General features: G+C 34.4%; 1 non-coding gene across 1 annotated transcript; it reads left to right on the forward strand.

The window, feature by feature from the left end:
- Positions 1–20,269: 20,269 nt before the first annotated feature.
- LOC141694622 (U6 spliceosomal RNA) lies at positions 20,270–20,375 on the forward strand. The gene has a single exon (XR_012563910.1). It is a non-coding gene; the product is annotated as a U6 spliceosomal RNA (small nuclear RNA).
- The last annotated feature ends 531 nt before the right edge of the window (positions 20,376–20,906 follow it).

The raw sequence follows: 20,906 nt of genomic DNA on the forward strand, positions 1-20,906 counted from the left end.
GTTTAGGTTCATGCTATATGCATTGCGACATTGTTATATCTTTCGCAAAACCTAGAAGCTCTCAAGGATATTTGTTCATCCTTTCGAGAGAGTACCTGTGTAATAAGTTTTTATAAGATTGTTATAAAAACTGTCTGATTCTGTTCAAGCTTTGTCTAGTTAATCGCATTAATCGTATTCACCCCTACAGTTGATTAAGAGCCTAACATGTAATATCTAGGATATATCGTGCAATTATTTTTGCTAATAAATAAATATTATGCATGTTCAGTATTTATTCTGTGAATTAACTGTTAAGTGGTATATGTACTTGGATGTTTAAAAATAGTATCAATTGAGTATTTTAATTTTTATATGTCCAAAATAAAATATAGATAATTGTCATATCTTCCTATTTATTTTTATGTTGATTTATGATTTTATAGGAAATATATGGATTTTATGAATTCTTTTTCCGAGTATTTATAAACTATTTTATATAATTGGGAACCAACCGACGTCATCCGTTTTTACATTTTTATAACCCGAAACTCTTCCGAGAACTCCTTCCTAACCTAATTGCAATATTCCGAGTATTTTCCATGTTTCGACTTTTTCTATCCGGCGTACGGTTTATCCTGCGCGGGTCCCGGCGCAATATTTTCGATACATTATTCGTTTCGGTAAATCAATAAAACTCGTATTTTCGATAAACGAGATATTTTTATTAAACTATTCCAATTATCACCTCGTAATACATGTAACCAGGCGCTGAGACCAAGACCGCAGTACAAATTATACTGATTTGGATAATTATCCCGAAAACCGGTACCGTTTGGATCTGTTTTTATAACTAAACGTACCATTTTATATCCGGAATGATCCAACGGGATACTAATTTTCCGTAATTATAAATAGCCTTTAGAGTATTTTATTTTGTACCGAAAATCATTTGCAAACAGTAATTATACAATTTTACAGAGAAAATCAATATATTCATATAATCTTTCAAGAATCAAACATCAATTCGGAGGTGTTATTGAAATCCGTTTGGAAAGCTTGAGTAACCAAAATGAAGGGTTTGAAGAGTACTATCAGATTATACAAGTTCCAGAACTGCAGAATCAAAGGTTTATTTTCTATATTTTTATTTATTTTCGAATTATTTTGATTAAAAATATGAATTTTTGTTCGGATGATTGTTTGAATTATTTGATGATTGCATGTTGTAGAGCTTGTTTTCCTGATGATTTTCATATATCATATGACTAATTTGGAGTTCAGTAACATTTTCAAAATTGAGTTTAATCTTCGAATTTTAAAATTAGGGTTTATAACCCGTATGAATGTTCTTAATTGAAATTTAGGGCTTTTTGTTCTAGGGGTTATTAGCTGTTGAAATATAGTAGGTTGTGTTCCATATGAAATTTGCAATCGATCGGTGTATAGCTCATTAACAGACGATTCATGGTTTGAAGGGAGTTGTGTTTTTAAGTTTACGTCGAGCTCGCCGGAAACCGGCGAACTTCCTGGCCAACTCAGGGGATATCTGTGTGATTGAATGATATGGTTAAATTCCTTGTGAATTGTAGATTAATTTTGGACCTTGTGATGATGGGAGGATTCCGGGAACGAATTCTCCTGGCGAACCCTGACTATTTTCCGGCGAGGGGTGGTAAAATTACAGTTAGGTCCCTGTATTTTTGAAGATGGTGAAGTTTAGTCCCTGTAGTTTGCAAAGTTTTCAAAAATAGGATTCCTGTTTATAAAATGTTTAAAAATCATATTTCCTATTTATTTAAATTATAAAAATTCATTTTTAATTTCTGAAAATCCCAAAAATTATTATTTTAATTCAAAAAATTATTTTTAATTCAAAAATAAATCTGAATTAATTAGTTAATTAATTTTAGTTAATAATTAATTGATTAATTGGTCAATTAATTTGATAATTAATTGATAAATTGATTTACTTAATTATTAATTAATTTTAATTAATTATTTAATTAGATTATTTATTTAAAAATGATTTAAAAATTCCAAAAAATAGTTTCGAGCTTTAAAATATTACTTTAAATTTTTTTCAAGATTCGATAATTATTATAAAATTGTTTTGAAGCCAGATCTGGCCAACCGAACCCTGTTTATTGCTTTAAAATTGATCTAACGACCCGTTTTAATTCCGAAAAATGTTTTAAAGATCATATTAAATACCCGAAAGCCTGTTTATGACCCGAGACTTCTTTATAAATGATATATCATTGATTGTTTGACGTGTTACGTGTTATATGTGACTTGTTGTTTGACTATTAATCTATATGTTCATGTTTACTTGTTTATAGCGTAACTTTCAATCCGTTAATCGGATTTGGGTAAAACGAAGGGTAGATAAAAGTGTATATCGAATAGAATTGTATGAGTTGAGTATTGATAGATGTTTATGATATGTAAGCAGAAGAGGCAAGGCTTAGGAAATGAAAGCAGATAGTCGAGGAGTAAGACAGTGGTAATTGGAAGTTAGTGAAGTATAGCAAGCTAGTACCAGGCAAGTAATCTGAACTTTCTCGAGATATATTGTTGATGATTGATAATCCTGTTCTATATTGCAAGTGCTTTGAAGCACTAAACCCTAAACCTTGATTCCGGTTGTTGATCTTTGAGCCGTAAACCTTATTCTTTCTGAACCATTGATTGTTGCATACCCCAGTACGAACCACAGATATACGATACAACTCCACAAATACATATAAACTAAATGCCAAACACTGACTCCAATTGCTTACATATTCAAACCATTGTACCTTATGCTTTGAAAGACCAAATCCTTGTAACCTTGAAACGTTGATTCCTTTGTTATCCAATTCTTTCATAACCTAACAGCCATTCTTTGAAATTGACATATTGATCCTTTGTGAAGATTGCAACCATTTCATTATTGAATATCCAATGTTGCTTATGATTTTTTTTTATTGCTTTACATTGTTTATTCTGTTATTATGTTAGAATTGGATTGTTTTATAAAATTGTGGACCAGATTCGTGGTCAGACTAGATTGGTGGTCAAGTTAGGCCAATATGTGCCATGGATCCAGTAATTAAAGCAGAGCTGTGTGCCTTGCTCGGGGTTAGTGCGTGACTGATTAGCAGCCTAACCTTGGTTTTTAAAATAAAAATATAATATCCAATTCCAAATCAATAATCATTGTTCCCTTGATACTTTAATCCTTTTCACTTGATGATTATTATTCTCAGTCTTGTCATTGTGACTTGCTGAGCTAGTTAGCTCATTTGTGCGATGTTGTTTATGTTCTTTTCCAGTTAAGAAGGAACTAGTTGGTAGCGAGGATCCCCAATCCAGTGCAAGAACTAGGGGTCCAGGTTGATCGAGTTAAGTTAGCGGACAACTTTTGAGATAGTTTAAGTTTGTAAAAGTTTTTAATAATGTTTAATATCCAGTTCTGAATTTGAATAGTTAGGATTTGGATGTTGTAATATAAAGTGTGTGTGTGGCTTGTGTGCATACTTTAACCTGTTGCGGTCTGTGGTAGTTGGTAAGTAGGGTCACTACATATTCTTATTGTCTTTATTATTATTATAATCAGGTTATAAATATGGTGCGTGTGTGGACCCCAAACTTCTGACCCGGGTTTGGAGGGCGCCACATAACACGTATCAATCATCCAATCACCAGAATCACCCTGGAACAAGCATCCCCGGCCAAATCGATCAAAACTCCGACCAAACATTGAATTCACGGATTTGTACATCAACATTCAAGTTCTATAGCTTAAAATAAAGCTTAAAACATCTACAATAAAACCCCTATACTCAAACATATCTCAGGTATCTCTAAAATAAAAAATGATTAAACATAATATCACATAAACCCTGGAATACAAATTAACAGTTCAAGCAATCGTTTGATGATATAAATAACTTAAATCGACTGTAATCAACTATATGAAGCTATTCGACCCATCAATTTCATCTTATAACCCCAGAATCAAAAAGACCCAAATTTGAACATAAACCCTAGAAATTAAAATTGAAAAATAACGAATCAAAACATGAAATTGATGTTAAAAATTGAAAAAACAGATCAAGAGGATTGATTTGAGTACTCACATCAACATATTTGGTTCTCAGAGTTGCTCAAAATCACAGTTTGATTCTCGACCCGAAATCTGACCAGACCCTGTTCTTCAGAGAATTTTGCAGAATTTTTAGAATTTTTAATAAATAATTATAAATAAATAATAATAATTAGGGTATTTATAGTAAGTAAAATAATACTCCTAATTAAAATTACGGCCCTAATTTGACATCTAATAAAATTAATTGGCCCATAATTAATAATTTTTTAGTATTAAATTTTAAAATTTTAATATTAAATATATACAATATATATGCCAAGAATTCCTAAAAATTATGAATATTTCAAAAATACAAAAAAATGGGATAATTTAAAGTTAAATAATTTTATAAAAATACAAATAAGATTTTTATGGGGTATTTGACAACTGAAGGGGCCCGAAAAAGTCATTTTTCGTGAAACGAGAAAATTTCTAATATAACTGGATTTTCAGAATAACGCTATTGAGTTCCTTCTGCGTAAAAATATACTTTAGACTTTTATGATCCATGTAAATTTCACACTTCTCGCCATAAAGATAATGTCTCCAAAGCTTCAAAGCGAACACGATTGCATCTAATTTCAGATCATGCGTCATATATTTTTGTTCATAAGGTTTCAATTGTCTAGAAGCATATGCAATTACGTCACAGTGTTGCATTAATACGCATCCTAGTCCTCGGTAGGAAGCATCACTGTAAATGACAAAATCTCCTTGCTCGTCTAGTAGTACTAATATAGGTGCGGTCACCAACCGGTTCTTCAATTCCTAAAAACTTTCTTCACATTTTTCATCTCATACGAACTTATCATTCTTTCAAGTCAACTTGGTTAATGGCGTAGCTATCTTCGCAAAATCCTTAACAAATATTTTGTAATAACCTGCCAATCACAAAAAACTTCTGACTTGCGTCGGTGTCTTTGGTCTCAATTTAATAGAGCTTCAATCTTTGCTGGATCGACTTTGATTACTTCAATACTGATTATGTGGCCTAAAAATTGTACTTCTCTTAACTAGAATTCATATTTTGAAAATTACGCGTAAAGTTGCTCATTCCTTAAGGTTTCCAAAACAATTCTTAAATGCTCGGCATGTTCTTCTTCAATCTTCGAGTAAATCAAGATATCATCAATAAATACAATCACTATGTCCAAGTATCTCTTGAATACCCTGTTCATCAAATCTATAAAGGTTGTTGGTGCATTAGTTGCCATTGCGAGGAATTCATAATGTCCATATCTGGTACGAAAAGCAGTCTTGGGAATATCTTCGGCCTTTATTTTCATTTGATGGTATCCTGACCTCAAATCTATCTTATAAACCATGCGGCTCCTTTTAGCTGATCAAATAAATCATCGATCCATGGTAAGGATACTTATTTTTGATAGTCAACTTATTCAACTCATGATAATCGATACATAGTAGCATAGTGTCATATTTCTTCTTCACAAACAATACTGGTGCACCCCATGGGGATACACTTGGTCTTATAATTCCTTTATCCAAAAGATCTTGTAATTGCGTCACTAACTCTTTCATTTCAATCGGAGCTATCCGATATGGAGCTTTCAAAACTAGTTTCATGCCTGGCGCCAACTCAATAAGAAACTCGATTTCTCGATCTAGCGGTAATCCTGGAAGTTCATCTGGAAAGACATCAGGAAACTCACACACAACGGGAATATATTTAATTCTCAGACTTTCCTTTTTAGTATCCTATACATAAGCCAAATAAGTTTTACATCCTTGACGTAGCAATCGTTTAGTCTGCATCATTTTTAGGAACTTTTTCCGCTATTTCTCACCTCTAAATATTATCGTTGCATTATCCGCAGTTCATAATTTCACTTTCTTATTCGCACAATAAATCTGAGCATAATTACCGGCTAACCAATCCATTCCTAAAATAACATCAAATTCTCCTAACTTGAAAGATATCAAGTCTGTTGGATTTTAAACGCAGCGGGGCCACGGCAAAACACTTTCGCACATATAAAATCCAAATAAAAGCATATAAATCGTGATAAAAATTCGAGGGATCGAATCTAACCTTTAAAATAATTCGGAGACAACGATCAGAGATCCTTAGCAGTTGCTCCTCAAGTGTGAAGCACTCCACCGGTATCCACCAAGAAAAGGATGTTAAGGAGGAGGAAGGAGGTGGAGAGAATTGGGTTTTCCAAACTTTTTGGGTTTTTGGGGTTCGAATAAATATAGAGTTTATAATAGTGTATTTATAGACAAAATTTTTAGCTGAAATTTTCCCATAAATATTATTATTATTATTATCCCATTTATTATTCTCATTAATAATTAAAACAACTTTTAATCATTAATCCTTTTTCTAAACACTTTAGAAATAATTCTCTCTCTTGATTTAATTTCCAAAAATTAAATCCTTTAATTAATAATATTAAGAACTTTTCTTAATTAATTTATAATCAATTAAATCTCATTTAATCAATTATTAAATTTGCCAATTAATTATTTATTTCACAAATAAATAATTATTAGCCATAATTAATTAATTCCTTCACCATTAAATCATTCTCTTTTTATGGTGTGACCCTGTAGGTTCAATATTAAGCCGGTAGTAGAAATAAATAATAATAAAACTATTTTATCATTATTTATATAAATTCTCTAATTTATTAAATATGATTAATTAATTAATCACATTTATTCTACATCGTGAGGGATACTTCTCAGCATATCGCGACTATCCGGATAATATGAATTCACTGCAGTAAATACCAAGAACCTATTCAGTTAATAGTTACCGTACAATAAACTCCTTCTACCCTACAATGTCCCGATTAAATACAAGGCATGGATCTCGTGTCAAGCCTATCTAATTCAATCACTTGCTTACCATTTACTATGCGTAGTTCTATGCAAATTAGAAACTCCTTTCTAATTTCATTCACTCTGGCCAGAGATTCCTGAACTAGCATAAGTGGATCAGCCTTGAACATTCGCTTCCTTTACTGGAAGGGGTAGATCCTATATTGATCATACACTATCTTCGTGTACAAATTCCTATACCCAGTAGAGCCCTAATAATTGTCCCTGGAGACTAAGAACTAAACCAAAGCATAGTTCAGTGTACACAAGATGACTATGATGACCTCAAGTCTAAGGATACTTGTACAACTATCACTATGTGAACAACTGCTGACACGTGAGTGAACTCCATCAGTTGTTCAGCTGTGTGAGTCATGTTCAGTGAACTTATTCTATAATAAGCACCTACATACTAGCTATAGTGTCACTACACAAATGTTTATGAGAACAGACATCCTTCATAATAAAGCAAGCATAGTATGTACCGATCTTTGCGGATTATTAATTACCAGTTAGTAATCCTATGACCAGGAACTATTTAAGTTTAGAGTTATCATCTTTTTAGGTCTCACTATTATGATCTCATCATAATCCATAAAAAGCTTTACTCTAAACTATGGTATATCTTATTTAAACACTTAAATAGATAAAGCCCGTAATAAAAACAAAACAAGTCTTTTATTAATATCAATGAAATCAAAACAGATTACATAAAAGTTATTCCTAAATCCTCATACATGATTGGACTTAGGACATATTCCTTTCAATCTCCCACTTGTACTAAAGCCAATCACTCTGGTATCTAATACTCATCTTGTCTTTATGACGATCAAAGTGCCTTAATAAAGTAGCTTTGTGAGTGGGTCTAATTCAATACAATACAAGAAATGTTACCGCGCTCCCACTAACCCTTTTGTAGACGCATGGTTCATCTTTGTTTTTGATAAAATCAAACTCTTTGATTGTCTCATCAAAACGAATGTTCCATCTTTCGAGAAGCTTGCTTTAAACCACATATGGTTCACAACAGCTTACACACTAGGTTTTCATTTCTCTTGGAAAGAAAACCATCTGGCTATTTGTCAGATCTCATAGTCGTAGTAAGCAGCAATCGCAAGCAAAATCCGAACTGATTTTAACAGGGCTACAGGTAAAAAGTTTCATCAAAGTCAATCCATTGCCTTTGTTTGAATCCTTTTGCCACAAGCCTGGCCTTATAGGTCTCCACCTGGCCATCTGCTATAATTTATCTTTTGTATACCGTATACATAGATTCCATTCTGGATTTCATGGCACTATGCCATTTCTCTGAGTCAACACTACTCATAGCCTCATTATAGGTCACAGGGTCGTCATCATCAATGATCGACAACTCATTATCATTCTTAATGACAAGGCCATATTACCTCTCAGGTTGGTGAGACACTCTCCCTGATCTATGAATGGGCTGTTCCACAAAAGGTTGTTCAGTCAGAACAGGTGTTTCCACTTGATCCGTAGCAGTTTGTGCTTCTTGAACTTCATCAAGTTCAATTTTGCTCCCACTGTTTCCTTCAAGGATAAACTCCTTTTCCAAGAAGGTAGCATGTCTGGAGACAAACACCCGATGATCGGTGCGAAAGTAATACCCTAAAGTCTCTTTAGGATATCCCACAAAACTACATTTTACGGATCGATATTCCAGCTTATCTGGGTCAACTTACTTGACATAAGCTGGACATCCCCAAATCTTAACGTGTTTAAGACTCGGTTTCCTTTCCTTCCATATCTCATACGAAGTTTGAGGAACAGATTTTGGAAGGCACCATATTCAGTAAATATGCTGAGGTTTCCAATGCATAACCTCATAGGAATACTGGAAGATTTGCATAGCTCATCATGGACCGAACTATGTCTAACAAAGTTCAATTTCTCCTTTCAGATACCAATCTGGAGGAGTCCACTGGGAGACTATACCATTTACTTTGAGATAATCTAGAAACACTCCATTAAAGTATTCACCACCTCGATCTGATCGAAGAGTTATAATACTATATTTGGTTATTTCTCCACTTCATACTTATATTCTTTGAACTTTTCAAAGGCCTCAGACTTGTGTTTCATCAAACACATATCCGAATCTAGATCTATCATCTATGAAAGTAATGAAGTATGAAAATCCACCCATGGCTTGCTTAGACATTGGTCCACATACATCTGTGTGTACCATTCCTAGCAAATTTGCAGTCCTCTCTCCATGTCTACTAAATGGAGACTGCAGTGCCACAATGAAGTGAGATTTTCATCATTCCTTTTCTTTTATTAGTTTCTTCAATCTGAAGTAAATTATGTCACATTTATACAGACCATTATTTAAAGTACCACGTCCATAAAGAATATTATCTCTAGGAATGGAACCTTCATTATTCTCAATAATAAATGAAAATCCAGCCAAGTCTAACATGGGAATAATATTCCTCACAATGGAGGGAACAAAATAACAATTATTTAAAACAATAGTCTTGCCCGTAGGCATATGTAAATGAAATGATTCTACATCTTCAGCAGCAACTCTTGCTCCATTTCCCATCAGTAAAATCACCTCCTCTTCCTCAAGAGTCCTACTTCTCCTTGGTCCCTGCAACAAATTGCAGATATGAGAACCACAGGCGGTTTCTAATACCCAAGTAGAAATTTGATATAATGACATCAGAAGCGGTAGTCTCACTACCCTTCTTCTTCTACAATTCTACAAGGTAAACCTTGCAGTTCCTCTTCCAGTGCCCCACCTTGTTACAGTGAAAGCAAACAACTTTGCTCTTGGGGTCTTCAGCTTTTGGTGGAACTGGCGTTTTCTTACCTACTTTCTTCTTCTTGGAAGGGTTCCTCTTCCTTTTCTTAGGATTGGACCCTTCACCAATTAGAAGAACATAACTCTTCTTAGGGGGAAAATTCGATTCCGCAGTCTTCAACATGTTGTGGAGTTCAGGCAGGCTGACATCCAACTTATTCATGTAAAAGTTCACAAAAAACTGCGAGAACGAACTCGGAAGCGATTGCAAGACCAAGTCTTGGCTCAGCTCCCCATCCATGGCAAAACCAAGTTGTCCAAGACGTTCAATCAAATTGATCATCTTAAGTACATGGTCATTCACAGATGATCCCTCAGACATCCTACAACCGAATAACTCATTCGATATCTCATATCGAGCCGTCCTCCCCGCCACATCATACAACTCTTGTAGATGCATGAGGATAGTGTGAGCATCCTATGCTCATGTTGCTTCTGTAGCTCAATGTTCATGGAAGCTAGCATGATGCATTGAGCAATATTTGCATCATCTATCCACTTACGATACATAACATGTTTATCATTATGTACATCACTAGCAAGTTCAGTAGGCTTAGGTGAGTCAATCACGTATTCCAGCTTCTCGATCCTGAGAACAATTCTCAAGTTTCGAAGCCAGTCAGCATAATTAGGACCAGTCAATTTGTGAGCATCCAGTATGCTCCTGAGTGATAGTGCAGAAGACATAACGTACAAAGTAAATCTGTAAATGATAAACACATAACAACACTTAGCAAATATTCGATTTCATTTCAAAACACTATATGAATCGGGTCTTTATTCATAAGTGGCTCCCACTAGTTTATCTAATTTATTCAACCCCCTACGTGAAAAATTAAGCATTCATAATGCTAGTGGGAATAGGCATCCTACATTCCATTACACAACCCCGGCTGTAGCATGAACCGCCATGTAATGTTCAATAGGCAGGCAACTCTTGTCAATTACATCTTATGTTATTCCCTAATCAAACTTTAGCCTCTTAAATAATTGAGTCTCGGCTGTGGCACGACAAACTCAATATTCTAAGTCAAGTCAAACCCAACATTTTGTACAGTTGAATCAGTCCCCAAAGGCCCACGGCTGTAGCACGTACCGACCTTTAGATTCTTATTCAATGTACACATCTCTATGCAATAGACAAGTATTTCTTATTTCGAAATCAAAGCCCTCGGCTGTAGCACGAACCGAAAATGATTCAAAAATAAGAACTACTTTCTATCATGTTGGAAGGCTATGACCGACACAAGCCCGTTGTATCATTGGCCAATTACTACTTGATATTATTTAATTTTAGAGGGATTATATTACGTTACAATTATAATCATATTATAAAGAGATTCTTCCTTTTAAATTAAATATTTCAAATCAATAATCAATAATCAGATGATTCCCAGATCGGGTGGAGCATTGTCAAAAGACGTCACTTAATAACCCTTCTTACAGATAGAAATCTGTTGTTGACAGAATCATCCTTTCTCTCATATCGAAAATTCATATTCAATTACGTGTTTCATAAACACAAGAATCTTATGATCGTATTCATAATATTATTATTAAGGTTATGAAACAATTTCACTATACTAGGTTGTCTAACAAACGCCTTATGTTCATTTAAGTTCACCTAAATCTATCATCGCATGATAAACTAAGCATATATCACATATATAAACATGAATAAACATCAAGGTAGGCATGTTATATCATCTAGCACATTAGTCTAAGCATTATAGATCTCTATGTATCACATGAAGCATTTAAAAGCAGTTAAAATAGTTAAAAATAGCTTTAAAACACTTCCGGAAATATAAACAGTTCAAAACTTTTATATAAACTAAAATTGATCACTCCATTAGATCCATCTCGGAAAAACGAATCCAACGGTATATTGCACGCCCAAAACGGAGTTACGAAACTCCAAGAAAATCAATTTTAATATGGACAGTCGGGCTGTAACGCATTACAGGAACCCGTTACAAGCCCTGTAACGCATTCCGGTGATGCGTTACAACCCTTTTAACCAATTAAAAGGTGTAACGCATTCCGTGAATGCGCCACAGGGTGTAATGCATTCCCGGAATGCGCTACACCCTTTTTTTTTCCTTTTCTTTTGCAGCAGCCGCCGTTGCCTCGAACCCCGCGCCTGACAGCGCCTGACAGCCGTACCTTGTCTTCTTTCTCCGTGCCAACAGCATCAACAGACAACACAGCAGATGCAAAATATATATATATATATATTTACATACTTACAATTTATATATATATATATAATTATTTAATTATGAATTTAATTGCAACAACTTCAAAAATTCATAATAAATAATCTATACATCATAAAATTATAAAAAAATACCCAGACGATCTACAACACTTGTAGAACCCAGATCAACATTCAAAATTATTATGAGAAACGATTTCTCATCAGACAAAATTAATCCATAATATAACTTGTAAAAATTATAATTAATTCATACAAGTATATAAAATTCTGAAATTTTTATCACAGATCTATATGCATACAACCTAGGCTCTGATACCATTGTTGGATTTTAAACGCAGCGGGGCCATGGCAAAACACTTTCGCACATATAAAATCCAAATAAAAGCATATAAATCGTGGTAAAAATTCGAGGGATCGAATCTAACCTTTAAAATAATTCGGAGACAATGATCAGAGATCCTTAGCAGTTGATCCTCAAGTGTGAAGCACTCCACCGGTATCCACCAAGAAAACGATGTTAAGGAGGAGGAAGGAGGTGGAGAGAATTGGGTTTTCCAAACTTTTTGGGTTTTTGGGGTTCAAATAAAAATAGGGTTTATAATAGTGTATTTATAGGCAAAATTTTCAGCTGAAATTTTCCCATAAATATTATTATTATTATCCCATTTATTATTCTCATTAATAATTAAAACACCTTTTAATTATTAATCCTTTTTCTAAACACTTTAGAAATAATTCTCTCTCTTGATTTTATTTCCAAAAATTAAATCCTTTAATTAATAATATTAAGAACTTTTCTTAATTAATTTATAATCAATTAAATCTCATTTAATCAATTATTAAATTTGCCAATTAATTATTTATTTCACAAATAAATAATTATTAGCCATTATTAATTAATTCCTCCACCATTAAATCATTCTCTTTTTATGGTGTGACCCTGTAAGTTCAATATTAAGCCGGTAGTAGAAATAAAAAAAATAAAACTATTTTATCATTATTTATATAAATTCTCTAATTTATTAAATATGATTAATTAATTAATCACATTTATTCTACATCGTGAGGGATACTTCTCAGCATATCGCGACTATCCGGATAATATGAATTCACTGCTTAGAATACCAAGAACCTATTCAGTGAATAGTTACCGTACAATAAACTCCTTCTACCCTACAATGTCCCGATTAAATACAAGGCATGGATCTCGTGTCAAGCCTATCTAATTCAATCACTTGCTTACCATTTACTATGCGTAGTTCTATGCAAATTAGAAACTCCTTTCTAATTTCATTCACTCTGGCCAGAGATTCCTGAACTAGCATAAGTTGATCAGCCTTGAACATTCGCTTCCTTCACTGGAAGGGGTAGATCCTATATTGATCATACACTATCTTCGTGTACAAATTCCTATACCCGGTAGAGCCCTAATAATTGTCCCTAGAGACTAAGAACTAAACCAAAGCATAGTTCAGTGTACACAAGATGACTATGATGACCTCAAGTCTAAGTATACTTGTACAACTATCACTATGTGAACAACTGCTGACACGTGAGTGAACTCCATCAGTTGTTCAGCTGTGCGAGTCATGTTCAGTGAACTTATTCTATAATAAGCACCTACATACTAGCTATAGTGTCACTACACAAATGTTTATGAGAACAGACATCCTTCATAATGAAGCAAGCATAGTATGTACCGATCTTTGCGGATTATTAATTACCAGTTAGTAATCCTATGACCAGGAACTATTTAAGTTTAGAGTTATCATCTTTTTAGGTCTCACTATTATGATCTCATCATAATCCATAAAAAGCTTTACTCTAAACTATGGTATATCTTATTTAAACACTTAAATAGATAAAGCCCGTAATAAAAACAAAACAAGTCTTTTATTAATATCAATGAAATCAAAACAGATTACATAAAAGTTATTCCTAAATCCTTATACATGATTGGACTTAGGACATATTCTTTTCAAAGTCGACGGAGAAGTGATGTCCTGCTATTTCGATATCACACTCTGGACACATCCGATATATGGGAACTTGATTGTAATTCGCTAATTTTATATTTAACTTCTTGTCCAACCATTGTATTTCATAACATATCTTATCAATAAATTCTTCAGAAATAAAAGATCTTGTTTCTCCAAAATCAGTCAATACTTGTGCATTAACTGAATTCAGAAGAAGCGTACTTACAATCTTAAAAGTTCTCGCTTTAGTATGGTTCTGCTATGATGGTGGAGGTAGTGCCAATAATCTCGGAACACTAGCTGCCATCGCTGGCCCTCTGCAATCCCTGGAAACATGTCCTTTCTTTCCGCATTGAAAACATGTAACTTCTATCTCCCCTGCTAGACATTTATTGGAATAACGCCCTTTATGCTTATACCTAAAGCATGTCACATTTTCCTTGTTGCAGACGCCGTATATTTCTGACCACATGTCTTGCAGTATGGTAATGGTGGTCTGATGATCCTCTGCTAGTTTGGGGCTTGGAAACGATTACCTACCCTTTGATTGCCTTGTTCTATCCTTTAAAAATTCATATTTTTCCGAGTTTGAAATCCCAGATTTCGGTTGGAACGGTTCTGAAACTTTCGTTGTCCCTTTTCCTTTTGGGACATTTCACTTTCTCCTTCGATAATCATGGCTATCTGAACCACAGCCGTATATGTCATCAGTTTAAATACCGCCACTCTACTATGAATCTATGGCTGTAATCCCTGCTGGAATCTCTTAGCCCGTTTTCCATCAGTATCTACCTATTTCGGAATAAAACTAGCCAATTCTGTAAACTTGGCTTCGTATTCATTCACTGACATGTTCCTTTGCTTCAATTCCAAGAACTTGATTTCATCTGGTTTTTCATATAACGAGGAAAATATTATTTTTCAGAAACAATTCAGTGAACCTATCCCAACTTATGATGCCTGTACCTTCTAAAGCTTTCTTCAATTCCCACCAATAATTAGCTTCTCCCCTCAGGAAATAGCTAGAAAAATCAGTCTTCTGATCCTCTTCAGCTTTCACTAACGCAAATGCTTTTTCTATCTCTTTCAGCCATGCCCTAGCCTTAGTAGGATTCGTTGTGCCCTCAAATTCTGGAGGCTTGACTGATTGAAACTGCTTAAAAGTAACAATAGGCACAACTGGTGGTATTTGTGCTTCAGGACGGGGTGGCTGTTCTAACATTTGCTGCTGAGTTTGTTTTTGTTGCTGCAGCTGATGTTGCATCATTACCATATGTTATTGCATCAGATGGAACATCTGGTTTTTGGTATTATTATTCTGTTCTTCAGAATTGCTGTTGGAGGTCTCAGTTCTGGTCTTTTTTTTGTGCCATTTTTCTGATAATAAAACAAGCAGTTCTTTTAATAGTTTTATTAAACAGTTGATAGTAAGTGAAGAAACTTGTATTAAAACAAAAATTTTAAACAAATTAGGATTTTAATAAAATCATTTGAAATAATTTAAAATATTAAATAAATAGACTGAATAACATCATTTTAAACATTTCATTTATCTTTTTAAAATTAAATTTTTTTTAAAGATATGGAAAGACTATAAAACAGTAAAGTAAATGTAAGTGCTGTAAAGACTGAAAATTTAAGTAAAGGAAAGAAAAAGTTGAAAAGGTTTATTCTATATAACAAACACCAGCATCAGGTGTTAGTGCTTGATACAAAAGTCTAACATAAAGTCTATCATAACTGCGGCTAATCAAAACTCAGTACACACATATATCTAGTCTCACTATACTATAGATGTCTTTATCTACATATATCACATATGCTACACAATCCCGGTCCAACTGTCGCACATTAGAACCCTGGCGGAATACGGTCTAACTCCCGTCGAAGGGTCTCAAGAACTTACTGAGTAAGACGAGTGGCTCTATGAAACTTTGTATAGGTATGAATTCCATCATGAATCAATGCATCTAACTCAAGAGAATAGTTGTAGACAGTCTGCTGAAGTCTCTGCCTCAATAAGTAATCTGGCTGAAGTGTTGATAAAGGTCCTCTATCCCTAAGATCAAATAGTCCCATAATCTCCCTGCACTGGGATCTCCAATAATGCACATCCTCTCTCCTGCTACTATACTCATGATAAGGTATAGTGTGCGGCTCTCTAACCTGACCAACTAACTCCTGAGATGGAACTCTGTGTATCCCGACAACATCCTGCTGTGGCAACCCCAACTGTAAACCTATATCATGATCTCCCATCCCCTCAACCGGGGCCATCTAAAATATCTCCAGGGCTGGAGTATACACAAGTAAAGGAAGTTGAGCTACAACTGGTGGAAACTCTGGCTCTATTTCAGGTATAAATTGGTACTCCAGAGGTAATGGGGGTGGTAGCAATGGCTCAAAGAACTCTGCTAAGTGGATTTTTTATCTACTTGGAACACTTCATTTCAGGCTTAAATTGGTGTTTTGGACTCAAGTATCTGGTATGTTTGATGTGTTTTTCTGTTATTGCATTGTAAGGCACTAGTTGGAGGAGGAAAGGGCTTTACAAGGATTTTGTAATAACTTGAATTTTTGACACCTTGTAAAAAAAACGTTTAATGAATAGTAACCCTGACGGACGGGGAGCACTTTTTATCCCACATTATGTTGTGCATGGGAAAATGAGTTTCGAAGTTGATATTATGATTATACGTATCAAATGAGTGTATGTAAACACTATTAGTTTTTGAAGAAACGAACTTTGAAAAATGACCATATTTATGAATCATCGAGGATTACGGGAATCACAATATAATTACGAATTTAAAACCCTATGGATTTATATCTTAGGACGCTACTTCAAAATATAAGGAATAAATACGAAAGGATTTACGTCGCGAACCGTTTACGAGAAATTATTACGAAAACGTTTAAGTGACCGAACAAACACGTAAACGATTAAATAAACGTATCGCACTAACTAACCATGGTAGAAAAGTGACCATGGTTACTTTAACAAATAGTAAGCTAAGGAAGTAGGATGATCATCTAAGGGCTAGGAGAATAGTAAAGCTAATGGCTAAACTAATTAGCTTAGCTTGTAATCTAGAAAGGCTAGCTAGTATTGCCCAAAGATTTTCCAACATAAATCTATCCTAGGATTTATACTAGAGAATAAACAAGATATCACAAGCATTATTGCAAGAAGCAACCAAGAGGCCAACACAATTTCTTTCCCTCTCTCCCAAGAACATCACATTTGGCCCTTTCTAAAAAAACAAGGAAATCAAATTCAAATCACCAAGCTTTAGCCATGGAAAAATTTCCCCATTAATTCTCAAGCTTCATACCTCCTAAACTAAGGTAAGATAAATCTTTAAGCTCTTTTTATCAAGGTTTTATGAGTGAAATTAATTCAAAAAAGATGATAGTGAATAATATGAATAGTAACTTTTCTTTGGTTTCTTGATTTTAATGGTTGTTTTAGGTTCCAAAAACCCTACCAAGAACTCCCAATACTTCACCATCATCAATAACACATCTCAAGCTCTCAAGAAAGGTATAAATATTTGACCCATCCTTTCATAAGATTTAAGTTCAATATTCTTTTAGAATATAGTTGTAAACCTAGTTTTGGTGGAAGTATTGTTGTAATCTTGATGTTTAGCCAAGTATATTTAAGGTTGATGGTTTTTTCCTCAAAAACATGATGTTTTTGAGAGGATTTAGTGTGGTGATGATGAAATGTGGATTGTTGGTGGTATTATAAAGATTTAAGGCATAAACGAAACTCGGATCGTAACCGTAATCTCGCTAAAACAAACAAAACGTAACATTAAGTTTCTGCAGAAAGTCCCGAAGATGTAAACTGTAGTTTCTTGAAAAATAACACTTTATTATGATATAAAACTTTATAAGGATCGTTTAGACGGTTGGATCGCGTGATTCTGATTTACAGATCAAAAGTTATGGCCGTTTTACTAAAAGTGATTTACGCGACAAAAACTGCTACGAATTACGAACTTTGAAAATAAAAAGGATTGACTTAAAAATATTCATAAATCATGTAACTTTTACAAAGAGTAGTAAATTGAGTTCCTTAACTGAAATAAAAATTTCAAGTGAAAATAATGACTTTTCAATTTTATAAAAATATTGGAGCCGACACCGCGCGATTAGAAAACCTTAGAATCCATAAGCGGAGCCGACGATGAAAATGAAAACGGACTTAAGATACTTTGAAAAAGGAAGCGACCGTAATGTGAATAAGGACTTAAAGAAATGATAAGGGAAATATAATTTGAGAGGGTGCATAATAAGTAGCATATAAGTGCGAGTCGCCGTAAATTAGAGCGGGACCTAACAAAACGAATTGTGTTTATGGTTATAGATTTCCGAGCGGAACCTAGAGCATCCTCCACCTCAAGATACCCAGGCAAGTTTACGAACCCAACTACCATTTACTGTTGTGTTTTGAAAGGATTTTTATATTCTCATTACATAAATACCATGCTTTCCATGATACTTAGTATTGAGTTTCGCATAATGTAGCGATATTGTACGATACATATATTTTTACAAAATGTTTAACTCCGCCATAAGCGTGACGTATATTATAAGACCGAGAGTCGGTCAGGATATTAAAATAAAAACCCAAGAATCATTCCGGTGATATTTATAGGACGATTAAGGTCCATAATAGTTACGTATTAAGGGACTCAACGTCCACTTAAGAAACATTAAATACCTCGAACTTTTATTAAAACGATTTCCAAAGTTCATATTCCCTCAACTATATTTTATTGTTCGAATAATAAATAGTAATTAACTATTCATTTCTTATGGGAGAAGTATTCTCCAAAAAATATTTATTTCAAACCCGATTAAATATTAAAGATTATTAAATTACTTAAACATAAATTAGTTAAGGAATATTATTTTCAATATTCTTTTAAAAGCATAATTATTCGAGGTTTAATTATTTAATAATTGTTATTTAATTATTAATTATTAATATTAAATTATTTATTTATGATTTAAAAATTGTAAAACTCGATCTATAATACTTTCTGATTTTCGGAAAATTATTCGAATAATTTCAGATCGTCGAAGAATATTATCTCGACTTATTTTAAATATTTTGAATATAGTTTCAAAAGAAACTCCCCCTTATTTAATTATCTATTAACAACGGTTAACTCACATCCTTAGTACTTCCTCCAAAAAATTCGGAAGTATGTATACATATACATATATACGCTAACAAACAAGTTGTTTTTATCAACAAGCAAAACGCTTGGGGAACTTCGATGTGGTTCGAGTTCTCAAGATAGATAGAATTATGTTAAAGGACAAGGGAGGGGTAGACTCTAGTACTATGTGTGCTAGGTGGACTACCAAAGGTACCGCAGGCGAAGGTACTCTGTGTACTCAGGAACTTGTGAAGTATGTGTATACCCAAAAATGGGACACGTAGCCCGAATGCGGCAAGGGTGATAACCGGGATACGAAGGTGTCGTCCTTCTACTAGTAGAAAAGGTTACTATTTTTCCCGTAGTACGACTGATCATCGTATGCGGCGGCTCCAATTAACATCCTACTATTTTTCCAACTGGAACTGTAATGCAATACCATAACCCGAGCTTAGTGTTGGGTTTACCATTAAGGTATTTGTAGGATAATAAATCCACTAAAGAATTGTTTTCAAAAATAGGTGTGTATCACCAATGAAAACTATTTTTGAATAAAACATATTTATTATTAATGAAGTTTTACTTGAGTTATCATACAATCATTTCATACTATACATTATTATGCTGTGCATTATAGCTCACACTTGTTTTCTTAAATTGACACTACACAACAGTGAATCAAGATGCCTATCATGAAACTCACATCCAGGAAATGGGTAGAAAATTGCCAGCTGTTCCATAGGTTGTTTGGTGTCATACCATAGGTAGACCGAATAAGCTGGATTGGTTTTCAGTTTTTTTTAGTCCGGCTTACTTACAAGTATGACTTATGTAAAGTAATGAATAAGAGACAAATATTTGGCCGACGGACTAGCCTTACTTAAGGTTATTCCCCGGTAAGACTTAATTACTTTTGAGTTGTAATAATTATCACTTTGTTGATTGATTTACTCTAGTAATGAATGGTTCGTTTCCAAGACCATAGCCTATAAGTGTGTGTGTGTGATAAGTGTGGGGTCGTAAAGTTTGAGTATTTATATATTGTGATGCGAGGTATATGGTATATAGTGTTCAAGATAGGTGGCCTCCTAGATCCCTGACACCAGATTTTGGGGTGCCGGACATCCGGTAAAATTGGAACGATACAGAGAAGATTAGCATGGCCCCTGCGCAAGGATGAGACGCACAAATCGAGAAATGGTATCAGAGCCTTAGGTTATCAAATCTTGGAAACGATAGGATATAAAATATGTAGACATAAGAATAATAAATTAGAACTCAAGTCGAGTTCGTCGATAGGCTACATGGGTAGTCTTGACATTTTTACCCTCAAGGGAATTCCGACTCTAAGTTAGTAACACCTTGCCTATTGTGTCAGCTACCAGTGGAGCCGGTGGGGGAGGTTAACCCGATGGATAATGTTATGGCCCCTGAGCATGACCCTACTCCTGAGCCAGAGGACCCACCTATTGATGACTCAGATGATGACCCTACTGAGGATGCCTCGGAGGAGGAGACTGACCTTCCTGTCCCCATAGCTGATGATGTTGAGATGCCCCAGGGAGATGGCTTAGGCTGGAGGGATATAGAGATGTACCCTCTCCCGACTGTTCGCTCTCCTACACCACACCCAGGGATGCAGAGTCCTTCGCCCTATACTGATGATGACGAGGAGGATGGGATGGATACACAGACCTACGAGGCTTATGACATATCCTCTAGCGACCCATACTCACCTCTACCA

The sequence above is a fragment of the Apium graveolens genome, chromosome 10, assembly GCF_009905375.1.
Source record: "Apium graveolens cultivar Ventura chromosome 10, ASM990537v1, whole genome shotgun sequence".
Classification (NCBI taxonomy): Eukaryota; Viridiplantae; Streptophyta; class Magnoliopsida; order Apiales; family Apiaceae; genus Apium; species Apium graveolens.